Source organism: Podarcis bocagei (assembly GCF_964188305.1).
Source record: "Podarcis bocagei genome assembly, chromosome: 11".
In the NCBI taxonomy this organism is placed as follows: domain Eukaryota; kingdom Metazoa; phylum Chordata; class Lepidosauria; order Squamata; family Lacertidae; genus Podarcis; species Podarcis bocagei.
In genome coordinates, this window is record NC_138136.1 from 64301201 (window position 1) to 64315463 (window position 14263).

General features: G+C 49.7%; 1 protein-coding gene and 1 long non-coding RNA gene across 3 annotated transcripts in view; both read left to right on the forward strand.

Moving 5' to 3' along the window:
* CNTFR (ciliary neurotrophic factor receptor) overlaps positions 1 to 14263 on the forward strand; it is a 434396-nt gene that overhangs the window by 225793 nt on the left and 194340 nt on the right. The gene's annotated exons all lie outside the window — the stretch shown is intronic.
* The window catches only part of LOC308597426, a 396194-nt gene that overhangs the window by 173232 nt on the left and 208699 nt on the right, over positions 1 to 14263 (forward strand). The gene's annotated exons all lie outside the window — the stretch shown is intronic.

Below are 14263 nucleotides of genomic sequence, written 5' to 3' on the forward strand. Positions count from 1 at the left end.
GCACCAGCCCCTTGGTTTTCACCTGCCTCGTAGCAAATCGTCACAACTTTATGGGTATTGGCGGTTAGGCATTGGTATTGCTCTGTAGATGGAAGAGGGGAGGAAACGCCATCACCTGCCCCACATATTGAAGGGTAGTGCTGTAAAGGATTCTGGGGGGTGCAGCCCTGTCCGAAGCCTGGGGAGGCGAGGGCCTAAGACACGCCCCCTAGCGGTGACCCTGGGGGGTTCCTAGTTGATGTGCATCAGCAGGACTCCCCCCACTGGTGGTTAACCCTTCCCAGACTTCAAGCGGACGGGCTAAAGTCGGATATAGTCGGTTAGGACCAATGCCTAAGCCAATACCGCTCATCCCCTGTAACCAAGAAAGTGGTGGCCTTATTTAGCCCATTCACCTTAATAATTGTGTCATGTGTCTTTATTTCTGCTGGGGGGGGGGGAACTCACTCGCCACACAAACCTGTTTCTGTAAAATGGGGACACAGGTGTCCGCTGCATGAGGTGGCGGCTGTGAAGGTGGAGAATATCAGGACTTGGCAGGGTTTAAGTAAAGGTAAAGGGACCCCTGACTATTAGGTCCAGTCGTTGCCGACTCTGGGGTTGCAGCGCTTATCTCACTTTATTGGCCAAGGGAGCCAGCGTACAGCTTCCGGGTCATGTGGCCAGCATGACTAAGCTACTTCTGGTGAACCAGAGCAGTGCACGGAAACGCTGTTTACCTTCCCGCCGGAGTGGTACCTATTTCTCTACTTGCACTTTGACGTGCTTTCAAACTGCTAGGTGGGCAGGAGCCGGGACCAAGCAACGGGAGCTCAGCCTGTCGCGGGGATTCGAACTGCCGACCTTCTGATCGACAAGTCCTAGGCTCTGTGGTTTAACCCACAGCGCCACCCGTGTCCCAGTGGCAGGGTTCTTGTCAACATAGGGAGGGATAGACTTCGTGTTGGAAGAGTTTCTCCAAGTCTCTAGTGAACTGTGTGTGCAAGTGTGTGTGTGCAAGGTGGGAAAGCAGGACCCTCGCAGCTCCCTCAGACTTAATGGGGTTAATAATTTGCGGTGGGGAAGCTTCTGTGTAGCTTTTGGTGTATTTATTTTCCTCCTTCCAGATTTGCCTGTTTAATTTAATTTTATCTGATTTAGGGATCCGACAATGAGTGGTCTGATACAGTGGCGTAGCGTGGGTTGTCAGCACCCGGGGCAAGGCAAGTGATTTGCGCCCCCTAACCCGTGGATTTGCGCCCCCTAACCCGTGGATTTGCGCCCCCTAACCCTAACCCCCAGATGTTGCGCCCGGTGCGGCCGGCCCCCCCTGCACCCCCCACGCTACGCCACTGGTCTGATATGACAATGCCATCAGCCTTGGCTGTGTGACAATGTCTGACACTAAGGCAAGTGATCACCATGGAGAGTAAAAACAAAAGAGGGCTCTCTCCATGAATAAATTGCCATTTTTGCTGGGGAGGGGGGGAATGCTGTAGAAGGGAAGTGCTTTTCAGTACCCCTGCAAATGTTTCTGAGGAATGAACAGTAGTTTGGGCTTTATTAAAAAAAAAAGGGGGATCCAAGGTTGCAGTAACGATGTGAGGAAGTCTTGTTGAATTTAGTCAAGCTAATCTGCAAGTTAATGTGCATGAGATTGGGCTACATATCTAGCATTTTTCCATTCTAAATTCTGTTACGTTTGAAAAGATTGTTAAAAACCTACAAGCATCCCTGAGGCCTTCCCCGCCTGGTGGTCTGGGATGGTATCTCCCGTCTGCCCCCCACCCCCCATTGCAATAGCCATGCTGGCGGGGGTTGGTGGAAGTGGTGGTGCAAAGGAGCCAGAGGGCGCCAGGTTGAGGAAGCTTTCCATGCCACTGGAAGCAGTCCACATTAGGCATGTTTTCCTCTCTCCACCCAACTTGAGTCTTGCAGAAAAATGCTTCCTTGAAAGCTGTGTCGGGCTGTGGGCTGGTTGAGGTCACAGTCCACAGAAGCAGATGGTTCTGTGTCCTTGATAAAAGACATTTCCTTTCTGAATCTGAGCAAAAGGTTGTTTGCCTCCTGCTCCCTGCCCAGCTGCTCCTGGCCAGTTCCTTTATCTCTGAATTCCATTTGCCCTAAACACAGCACTGTCTTGATGGCTTTGGTCGGGATTTGTTGGCTCGGGCATCTGAAGGGCAGAAGGCTCAGCTCTTGTCTGTGGCTTGATGTTGAGTAAATTACCTTGCGCGCAAGCTGACAATTGCACACAGTTTCCCCGGTATCCATTCTGAAACGGGAAGCTATAGCGAAAATTCATTGCATGCTTATTTCAGACCAACATGTTTGCGGTTTGCAGCAAAAGAAACCCCTGCACGATTTATTGAAACGCCAGTATCCATGTCCAAACAAAACAGAACGGATTAGGCAGCCCTTTCCTTCCAGCTGTGCTTCAGTGCTCTCTGCATCTCCTATCACGCTCTGCTTTGATGAGACCTCAGGCTTGCGATGCCTGTCATATTGCAGCGTTTGGGACTTTGCAGTTTAGGGGAAATGTGGGGAAGACACTACATGGTGGAAGCTTATAAAATAACGCACTGCGTAGAGAAAGTGGGTGGAGAAGGTGGTTGATTCGCCTTCCTTGGAGGTTTCATAGCAGAGTTTGGACAGCCACCTGTCAGGGATCCTGTAGCTGTGATTCCTGCATTGTGAGGGGTTGGACTAGAAGACATCAAGGGGTCCCTTCCAACTCTACAATGCCATAGGTCTATGAATGTGGTGATTCGGAGCCGCCCATCATGCCACCCAAAGTAGACTGACCTCGTGCCAAATTTCCCCAGTTGCCAATCCTCCCATCCTTTGCCTTTCTTGCCCCTGGGCTATAAAAGACTGGGCAAGATGTGATGCTTCTCCGTCGCCTGGCTTTGCTCTTTGCTCCTCCTGTTGAAGAGTCTAGGATCTGGGCTTCCCCCATGTGGGTGCATAGGTAGGAATGCTTTGGAGAAAAAGGATGCGTCTTTGGTGCCATCCTCACAGCTACAAGACCACAGTTTCTCTCTCTCTCTCTCTCTCTCTCTCTCTCTCTCTCTCTCTCTCTCTCTCTTTTCTTTCATACAACATATCCAGTGCTTTAGTGCAACCCCCCCCAAAAAAAACCTCAAAGCAGTTTATGAAAAAGATAAAACAATAACATTATCAATAAGAAAAATCAACAACAATAATTTAAAACTTTCAAGAAGGTGAAATAACGATAGACTAAAAACAGATTAAAACTCACAACAGCTTTCTAAACACCTGGGCTGCCTTATCCAAACAGGAACCTTTTTAGCAGGTGCCAAAAAGAGTACAATCATACCTCTGGTTACAGCTGCTTCAGGTTGCGTTTTTTCGGGTTACGCACCTGCCGAAACCCGGAAGTACCGGAACGGGTTACTTCCAGGTTTCAGCAGTCGTGCATGCGCAGAAGTGCTAAATCGCACTAAGTGCCGAATCGCAATCCGTGTGTGCGCAGACGCGCCGCTGTGGGTTGCGAACGTGCATCCCACACAGATCACATTTGCAACCTGAGCATCCACTGTACAGTGAATGTGCCTGTCTGATGCCAGTCAATAGGCAAGGAGTTCCGAGGTGTAGGCACTGCCACACACAAAGAATGAGTTATTATATACAGTAAATGTGGAATGGGTATTTTGTGACAGCTGTAACAGTCTCAGTAAGTTTCCTAGTGAGTTTTTCCTCCTCTTGCCCTTAATGGGTTAGGAGAACCGGCCAAGGCCTCCAGCATCTCTGAGCAGCCACTGATGGCATCAAAAATGCAACCCTTCATCCGAGGAGGACTTTGGGGTCGGGGATCTTGCCAGGTGTCTAGGCAGGAGTTCTCCCTACCTCTTGTGGCTCGGAAGGGGAACTGCCTTCCTGCGTGTGTGTGTGTGCGCGCACACAAACACCTGGTTGCAACACACACACACACAATTGTGTCTCCAAAGGTTCAAAGTCTTTCTGGGAAGCCTGCAATGCATCCTTGGATGTTGGTGGTGGGTCTACAGGGAGCCACAGGAAGCACATTTATGATGATAGAGCCAAGGTGTGCCGCTGCGGTTGGGGCAGAGGTCATGCGAGGGCAAGAGCGCAAGGCAGGCTCTGGCTGAATTATGTCTCTCTCCCGGCTTTAATGCACGGAGCCTTATGAGCTGAGTGGTGATGCTGTCCAGATGGTGGGGGCAAAAGACACATATGGGGGATGTTGGCGGCTGAGCCTGCAAGGTACTACCGTGAGTGCTGGGAGAGGAGAGGGAGGAAGCCTGGGCCAGAGAGCATCTGCAGTTGACGAAAGGGAAAATACTCTTCCCCAAGCCCTCTCAAAACATCTCCCTGGCCATCCTGTTCCAGTTGTGCTCACCTCTGGAAAAGTAGGTGGATGGGTGAACCTCCACAACATCTGGAAGCAGGGCCGGATTTAGGTTTGATTAGGTTTACTGAAGGTAATGGGGCCCTTTATATGACCAGCTGTCCTTTGTCAACAACAAATTGTTGCTGTTTTTTTGTGCTGAATAGATGCTATATGATAATTTATGGACCTAATAGGTATCTCAAGCCATTTGTACATGCAGAATGTAGGCACCCTATATATAGAAATGAGCAAACCAGGGATATTTTAGGGAGCAGGCGAGCAGACGGGGCCCATTTATTACATCATAGGAGCCTACACAACACAAAACACTGTTGCTGTATGTAGGTTTTATTTCATTTGTTTTTTATCTTATGTTTTGGAAATGTACATCCAGCGTTTTTCCCCTTTAAATGTTTTGGGGGCCCCCAAGAGAGTGGGGCCCTAAGCTAGAGCTTGTTTAGCTTATACAGTCATCCCTCGGGTTACAGACACTTCAGGTTGTGTGTTTTTGGGTTGCGCACCGTGCCGAACCCGGAAGTACCGGAACGGGTTACTTCCAGGTTTTGGCACTCACACAAGTGCAGAAGTGCCCAATTGCAACCCGGCGTGCGCAGACGTGGCACCGCGGGTTGTGAACGCTGCGGGTTGCAAACGTGCATCCCACACGGATCACGTTTGCAACCTGAACGTTCACTGTGCATAAATCCGGCATTGTCTAGAAGAGTTCAGAGCTAAAAAGAACTCTGTACATGCGTGGAGGGGATTCTCCAGCAAATGGCCTTGGGGCTTCCAAGTAAACATTGGCACCAGCTAATTCGAACGTCCTTCTTTTTAGCATTTATTGGCTGGAAACCACAGAAGGGCAGGGGGGTCAAATCCTGCTTGTGGGTTTCCCAGAAGGGGCTTTTGGCTGGCCACGGGGAGAACAGGATGCTGGAATAGCTGGGCCTCATCCAGCGGGCTCTACTTACATTCTTACATTTTGTTTTAAATTGCCCATTTTAACAATTTCAATCCAAGGGTTAATACTTTAAGCTGCCTTCCTTTTCTTTTTAAAAACCCGTTCCTCGAGAGTGACTCTTGAAAGCTGCGCATACCAAAAAACCCTGGATTCCGTTTCCAAATTTCACCCAAATGTCAGTTTGCATGGGATATTATTATTGATTTATCCATTTGGTTCGCATCCCATCCTGTCTCCCAAGGGAGCCCAAGGCAGCACTATTCCCCCACCAGCTACAGTTTTATTGCTCGCTATGTGTAGAAAATGAATTGTATTTTTACATCACCTCTGGTGCCTTCAAGGAGCATGTGATTTTTTTAAAAGAAGTATTTTCCAAGCAAGGCTGAGATTCAACACAATCCTTTTTGTTGCTCCTCAACAAGCATTGAGGTTTTTGAAAGGGCCAACAATTCTTCAAATACACGGAGGGCTGTCACCTGGAAGATGGAGCAAGCTTGTTTTGTTGTTCCAGAAGGGAGGATCTGAACCGGTGGAGTCAAATGACCAGAAAGGAAATTCTGATTAAGAAGTGCATTCTGACAGCAAGAGCTGCTCATTAGTGGAACCGACTCCCTTGGTTGGAGGTTTTTAAGCAGAGGCTGGATGTCCACCTGTCTTGGATGCTTTAGCTGAGATTCCTGCATTGCAGGGGGTTGGACTAGATGACCGCCAGGGTCCCTTCCACCTCCAAAATTCTATGCTTCTATGATTGATCCTGTCCCACATTTGCCTGTTTCCTTTTTATCCCAGTTGACCCCCGCAACTTTCCCAGGCAGGGAGTTCCCAAGCCCGCTTGATTCTTTGGGAGGAGAGGTCCCGTCCTTCATCTCCTCGCCTCTCCCATCATGTGATGGCCTGGGACTCGGGCTCTGAACCAGAGGAGTCTCAGTCTGCGCCGGATCCTCTGCCTCAGGCATCACCTGAACCAAGTCTGGGGCCTGATCCTGAAGAGCTCCAGTCTGCACAGGTTCCCCTGCAACAAGCACCAGCTGGGCCGAGTCAGGGGCCTGATCCTGCCCTGGCTCCAGATGTGGGGATGACCTCGTTGCCTCCAGCTGTGCCATCACTTACAGCTGTTCCACTACCGGTTGGGTCAGGGGAGGCTGAGGCAGCCTCTGGGTCTAGTCACCCACCGACGTCTCCCGAGCTGCAGAGACTGAGGTCTGAGAGAAGGAGAGACCTGAGTACTCGCAGGAGGAGCGCTCACCTTCAGGCGAGACAGGGAGGTGAGTCACTGGGGGATCAGGACCGGCCGTTACCCCGACTAAGATAAAAGGCTGTCAGACTCTGTCCCAGATTGCGGGAGCAACACTGCTGTATGCTAGATCCTATACCTGTCCTTGCCTGGTTTCCTGTCTCGTGTCCTGCCTTGACTCTGTCGGACTGACTCCTAGCAGAACCTTTGGATTCTGGACCGGACCTGGACCGTGTTTCACAGGTTACCCCCAGGCCCAGCACACATCAGTTGTCCAACCTGCTTCCTGCGAGCTCTTGTTCCATGACATAAATTAAATTGCAAAAACCGCTCATTGGTTTTTATAGACCACCATCGCGCTCCCGTCTCTGCTGCCACCCTTCATTTAGACTTCGCCTTTTCAGTTGTCACTTGGTGGGTTTTAAACAATCAGTTATTTACTCGTTTTGTTTAGCCAGGAAACGGCACATCGGTGTGGCGCTCCCTGCCAGCTGGGCAGACTGTGGCCCTGCGGCTGCCAAGACTCTCTCTCTGCACGGTTGGCAGAGCAAAGGTCAGCTGTGTGGTCCAGGGATCTCTGCCAACTGCCGCCCCCCCAACCCAAAGCACCCCCCCCCTGAGGTTCTTCTGCACAGCCAGACTTCCTGGAAATACCCAGACAGGCTCCCGAGGCGTGAAAGAGCAGCTTCCTTCCTGAATCGGAGCAATCCACGTCCTCTATTGCTCCGGGAAGAGGAACGACTTGCTATTTTTGGATGGATAGTAATCATCTCCATTTTTAAATAACCATATTAATCTCCACTTATTAAACTACTTACAGTTGCAATGTATCTCGAGAGTGTATTCCGGCTGCGTACTGAACTGAGCTGGGGGGGGGGAAGTGGGGGCTGTAATTATAATCAGTTTTCTATGAACATAGAAGAGGCTTCTGGATCAGGCCAAAGCCCATCTAGTCCAGTTTGTCTAAGCCGTCTAGGTTGGTCTCCTGTTGGAGCGCTGTAGTTTATGCACTGCATGAAAATGAGGCTTCTTTTCTCTCTCTCCTGAACATTCAGCTTCATTTATTACCTTCATTTGGAAGGTAATAAAACCAGCATCCAAAATTAGGTCTGTAAACAGACTGGAAGCTGGTGGAGAAGGTAAAATTGTGATGGAGTTGTGTGCTCCAGGAAAGCCACTTCTGCCCTGCAGAGGAGGTGGGATTGCGGGCGTCACGGCCCCAGCCCCTGCGCAATTGGGGGAATCCCCGGCCGCATCTTCCCCTGGCCGGCCAATTGGCTGGCTTGGGGGGCGTAGCCTGCCCTATTTAAGGCAGGCGCAGACAGGGATCTCTCTCTTTCCCCTCCTGCCAGCTGTTCCTGCTTCTCCCACCCTCCCTGCCCTATAAGGTTTTTGTTCCTTGACCTTGCTATGGACCTGGGTTGGTCGCCGTTGAGGGGCCTGGTGGGAATTTTGCCACTTGGCAAATTGGCACCAGCCACTTGGTTTTCGCCCACCTCATAGCAAATTGTCACAACTTTCTGGGTATTGGCGGTTAGGCATTGGTATTGCTCTGTAGATGGAAGAGGGGAGGAAGCGCCATCACCTGCCCCACATATTGAAGGGTAGTCCGATAAAGGATTCCGGGGGGCGTGGCACTGTCTGAAGCCTGGGGAGGTGAGGGCCTAAGGCACGCCCCCTAGCGGTGACCCTGGGGGAGTTCCTAGTTGATGTGCATCAGCAGGACTCCCCCCACTGGTGGTTAACCCTTCCCGGACTTCAAGCGGACGGGCTGGAGTCAGATATAGTCGGTTAGGACCAATGCCTAAGCCAATACCGCTCATCACCTGTAACCAATGAAGTTGTGGCCTTTTTCAGCCCATTAACCTTAATAATTGTGTCGTGTGTCTTTATTTCCACGGGGGTGGGGGGATTTGCAACGCAAACCAGCTCCCATCAACACTTCACCTGTTCCTCTTTGCACCAGTTTATAAACCCAGGCTGCATTTTTCTAGCATTGTTGTATTTACCATACAATTTGAGGCTGGTGTTTGGATCCAACCTTGTATCTTCCTTTCAGCTTTGCATACATAGGCTTAGATACGTTTGTAATTCCTTGCATTGCAGGGAGTTCGGCTCGATGAGCCTTGTTCTCCCTCCCAGCTCTGTGCGTCTTAAGTGCAACCTGTTGCTCAGACCATCGTCCCGATTTCCTCTTCCTTTGTGGTCTCCGTATTTGTGTGGTGCAGCCGTGACCGCTGCCGTTCTCTTTCCACTTTAGCCCTGCTGTGTGTACAATTTCTCTCTCCCTTCACTGTGCCAGCGTGTCGTGTCTGCACTGAAATATCATCAGATTCTGACTTCAGAGAGATGTCAGCGGGGTGGAAATATTTCCTAGATGGACGCTCTTTTCTCAGTCTTGATTGCTGCCGCTTTCTTCCCGGGCGACTTCTGCTCTCCTTCCGCCTCTTACAGCTGATGTTTCCCTCTCCATCCTGGCTCAGTCACAGGGTTGATCCCAGTCAGCCAGGGAACACATAGCATATATTGGGGCAGCGACAACGAGGAGCCAGTCAGATCTGTGGTTGCATGAAAAAGCCATGTGTAGATGAAGGCTGTGCAAATGAGAGGCCTTGCATTTCTCAAGGAATGTTTTTGCATTTCCCTGGGAATGCAAGGTATCTTTGAAAACCTGGGAATCGCTACCAGCCGCTAGGATTTCTGTTGCGCAAAAGTGGAAAACATTGAGCGGTTTAAATCTTACATTGTGGTGCAAACATACATGGGCTCTGGCAATTGCTGAAGAATCCACAATCTGTGCATGCTTAGAGGTAAAGACTCTACAGAACGCTTTTTCTCTTTCTTTCTCTTTGGCGATCCCTCATAGCCGAGTAAGATTGTCTTCCATAAACACAGTTTTAACAATGAGTCCAAAAGTGACTGTGGAGGCCATTTCTGGATCCACACGTTCTTCCACAGTGGGGACATTGGTTTCCGGACGGGAGTTGATCCCAGTATGGATTTGCAAGCGTGCCTTCCTCTTAGCACATTTCTCCCTTGCGGCCTGAGTTCGAGTGTCTTCAAAGCCCATGTCACCTTTGGTCAAGGCTGTTCTCCAACTGGAACACTCACAGGCCAGTGTTTCTCAATTGTTGGTGTTTATACTATATATTTTTTGGATTTGCCTTTAGACAGTCTTGAAACCTCTTTTGTTGACCACCAGCATTACGCTTCCCATTTTTAAGTTTGGAATAGAGTAGTTGCTTTGGAAGACGATCATCAGGCATCCGCACAACATGACCAGTCCAACGAAGTTGATGTTGAAGAATCATTGCTTCAACACTGGTGATCTTTGGTTCTTTCAGTACACTGGCACTAGTTCGCCTGTCTTCCCAAGTGATGTGTAAGATTTTTCGGAGACACCGTTGATGGAATCTTTTGAGGCGTTGGAGATGGCGTTTATAAGTGGTCCATGTTTCGCAAGCATACAGTAAGATTGGTAGTATGATAGGAACACTTTTACGCAATATAGAACCATATAATTATAGAGTTGGGAGGGATCTTCAGGGTCATCTAATGCCATAGCTGTCAACTTTTCCCTTTTCTTGCGAGGAATCCTATTCAGAATAAGGGAATCTCCCCTTAAAAAAGGGAAACATTGACAGCTATGTCTAATGCAGGAATCACAATCCCTACCTTCCAACCTGGAGCCACTTAAAAACCTCCAACAAAGGAGAGTCCACCACTTTCCAAGGGAGATTGTTTCACTGTTGAACAGCTCTTACTGCCCAAAAGTTTTCCTGATCTTGAGTCGGAGTCTCCTTTCTCATAACGTGAAGCCATTGGTCCTAGCACAGGAGAAAACCATCTTCAGATATTTGAAGGTAGCTATCTCCCCTCAGCCTCCTCTTCTCCAGGCTAAACATCCCCAACTCCCTCAACCATTCCTTGCAATGCTTGGTTTCCATTTCTTCATCCTCTTCGTTTCCCTCCTCTGCGCCCCTCCCAGCTTGCTGGATCTCTCTGCTGCTCCCCTTGTTGCGCCAAACCAAAATGTCCACCCATCTGAAATTGGCCTTATTTGTTCCTTGCTGTCTGTTCCTCCCTCCCTCCCGCCAGCCTGGTGCCAGCCTTTCCTTCTGCCCCCCCACCCCCCACTGCCAGGGCTGCCATTGTTCCTTCCAGCTGGTGGGTGTGGCCCCCGCTTGCCAAGCCAAGCGTATTTTCCAGCTGGTTCACAGTCTGCCAACGGCGCTCCATTGTCACAACCCAACAGCCATTAACCGTAGACCTTCAGCCAACACTCGCTCTTCCAAACGGATGAGTGGGATTTGGGTGCCTGGGACTTCCCCAGCGGTGCCAACCCTCCTTTCCTTGACTCTTGTGGTCCTCGCCCCCCATCCTTTGCGAATTTTTATAAATGAAAAAGAGAGAGAGGAGGGATCTGGCAGGCTTCTCCTTCTTGTAATTGTCTGGATCCTCCGGGCCTTTCCCAGCTCCTTCCGTTGACAGGCGGCACTTAAATCAGATTAAAAGTGCCCTTTCAAGTGGGAGCAGGGCTGACCCCGCAGGTAAGACTTTTTCTGAAGAGCTTGGCGGCACGGCCTGCTTTTTCTCTGGGGTTCGACGCTGACAAGCTCTCCGCAAGCACCCTGCGGCTCGAGTCCTATTAAAGGGAGACTTGTTGGGACTCTGGGACGAGGAGAGAACACCAATGGGCTTTTTCATCCTGCCAAAGCCTTTCATCCCTGGATCTGAGAAAAAGGAAATGAGATGATGCAGAGATTGGGGGGGGATGTTTCATGTTCCCCCAATGCCCCTGGCACCGACACTTCCCCTCCATCAAACACACACGCACCTGCCCCACCTTTCCCTTGCTAAAGGTGTGCTCGCAGGTGAGCCGTGGTGCTTTACTGTGGATTTTGGGCTCGAGGAAAGGTTGGGAGAGGATTTGCACGGGACGCCTTACACGGGCCAGTTCTCCCTTGGGACTGAGGTAGGCATGGCTCAATCCTTCCTCTCCCTTTGACCCTGACCCCTCTCTCTACAAAAACACCACACCAGTGTTCAACCGGCTAAGATTATAGTAGCTGAAAAATTGTGGGTGGGTGGGTGGGAAGCATATCTCTTGAATGGATTGTGGAAAAATTGGTCCACAGCAACTGTGATTTAAGCAAACTGATTGCAAAATAATACAGTCATACATCGGGTTGAAGTTGCTTCAGGTTGAGCGCTTTCGGGTTGCACTCCGCGGCGACCCAGAAGTAACAGAACACGTTCCTTCCGGGTTTCGCCGCTCGCGCATGCGCAGACGCTCAAAATGACGGCATGTGCATGCGCAGAAGTGGCGAATTGCGACCTGTGCATTCACAGATGCGGATTGCATTTGCTTCAGGATGCGAACGAGACTCCGGAACAGATCCCGTTCATATCCAGAGGTACCACTGTACCTGTAAACCAGCCTGAAAGTTTTGTGAAAGAATTGCTGTTTTTTGAAATGTTTTCCAACAGCAAGATGAATGATGCCCTTGCACCTTTCAACCTGCTGTGACAGTATAACTTTATGCTCTTTCTCTTTTGTTTATTTTGTTTATTTATAAAATAATATTTATTTCTTTAAACATAAAACAAACCCCAACCATCAGAGTAGAGAAAGGGACACTTTCATTTGTCCCGTGGCGTCTGAGAGGGTTTTTTCCTGTCCCACTGCAAGAAAGCCCACCGCTTCCCAGTGAATCAGAACAATCCCCAATCAGGTTTTCTGTGGGTTGACATTAGTTCTGTTTCAGTGGTAAACCAGGGTTTTCCTGGAGAAAGCAGCTGGTCAGAAGAAAAACCTCTCGTTTGTGTGCCTAGAAGTTGCAGGAGAAAAGGATTTGTGGATGAACTCATAGGGGGAAGAAGGCAGTGATGGGAGCTCTCAATCCATGGCAAAGTGTTTCTTCCCCTCTTCCATCTTTCCCCTCTTTCCAGCTTCCTTGCCCCGTGGCCTTGGTGCTTCCAACTTAGCCCACCCTCCCTGCTGTGTTCCCCTCCCACCGAGCTTTGTGAGAGCAATGGAGGAACGAGCTGGGGGTCCCTCTGGTCTCCAGGGGGTCCCTGGGCAGCGGGACCTGTCTCTGCCAAACTTTGGCACCGGTAAACTACCTTGGGAGTGTGCTACCTGCAAGCCCCAGTAAAAGGGCCCCATCGGGGGCAAACAGCAGCCTCTTGATTACTTGGACTGCCAGGGCGAAACAGGTGCAAAACGCCAGCACCCTGTCTACAACTTCATTAACATCCATCTGGACACGGGTGGCACTGTGGGTTAAACCATAGAGCCTAGGGCTTGCCGATCAGAAGGTTGCTGGTTCGAATCCCCACGACGGGGTGAGATCCCGTTGCTCAGTCCTTGCTCCTGCCAACCTAGCAGTTCGAAAGCACATCAAAGTGCAAGTAGATAAACAGGTACCGCTCTGGCGGGAAGGTAAACGGCGTTTCCGTGCGCTGCTCTGGTTGGCCAGAAGCGGCTTAGTCTTACTGGCCACATGACCTGGAAGCTGTACACTGGCTCCCTCAGCCAGCAAAGCGAGATGAGCGCCACAACCCCAGAGTTGGCCACGACTGGACCTAATGGTCAGGGGTCCCTTTACCTTTACAACTTCACTACCATCTCTCGGTATTGTGAACAACAACAAACTTACCTTTTGTTGGTATCTTCATGAACTTACCTAAAAAGATAAAGAAAACAAAAGACTGAGTTAAGCGCCTGAAAAATCTATTGACATCAGACATTGTAAGTTCATCCTAGGTTGGGTAGTTCACAAGTATCTGGCTTTGCATAAGCTTTTGTATTTTTCTCAGAAGACTGATAAAGAATGCATAATCATTTTGGTAATTATTGTGTGTATATTAGTCTCCCAACGTGTTGCATGAGTCATACTACAAACTTTGCCACCAGCCCGGAGGAGCCCAGAGGCAATGGTAGCAATAGGTTTTGCCTCTACTGCAGAGGCCCTTCGTGGAGCCGGCCCGGCGGTTGTGCGCACCCTTGCTACCTCCCCTGCCTTCCATGCTCTGGATTGTGACAGCAATCGCTTTATCCTGAACACCGCTGCAAAAATTCTCTTTTAAAACAAGCCTGTAGAAGCAATTTGAAGTGCCGCCAATTGACAAGAAGTGAAACATTTAGACACGAGGTGTTCCATTTCCGCTCCTTCTGTGACATTTTCACTCAATGCAAAAGAAGAGCCATTTCTTCCGAAAACATTGATTTCGGGGGGTTGGAGCAGCGGGGGGGTCAACCTAGGAGTTTTGTGGAGAAATCTCTTCTTCCCTGTTCCCTTGCTAGTTTTGAACCGTTTTGTTTTCTCTCTCATTTCTGTTTTTAATATTATTCCCTGATTATGCATGTTAGCCTCTGAGAGCTTTTCCACACTTCTGCAGGCCTCAGGCCCCCAAAGCACGGGTTCAAGCAGCTTTCTCCTTTCCCAGGGAAAACCTGTTCTTTAGTGCTAAATTGGAGGCAAACATTCACCCGAAGAAAACCCAAATTGCTGTTTGCTCCAATTTAGCAGTAAAGAGCAGTTTCCTCCAGAGATAAGCCCTTTATCTGGCTTTCTTGTAGAGCAGCTTTTCCCAACCTGGTGCCTTCTTCTTGTTTTGCACCACAACTCTCAGCAGTCTAATGGATCATTCCGTTCCTTGCCTCTGCCTGTTTCATGGGCCACTACCAGAAGTTTGGTGGTTCGAGCCC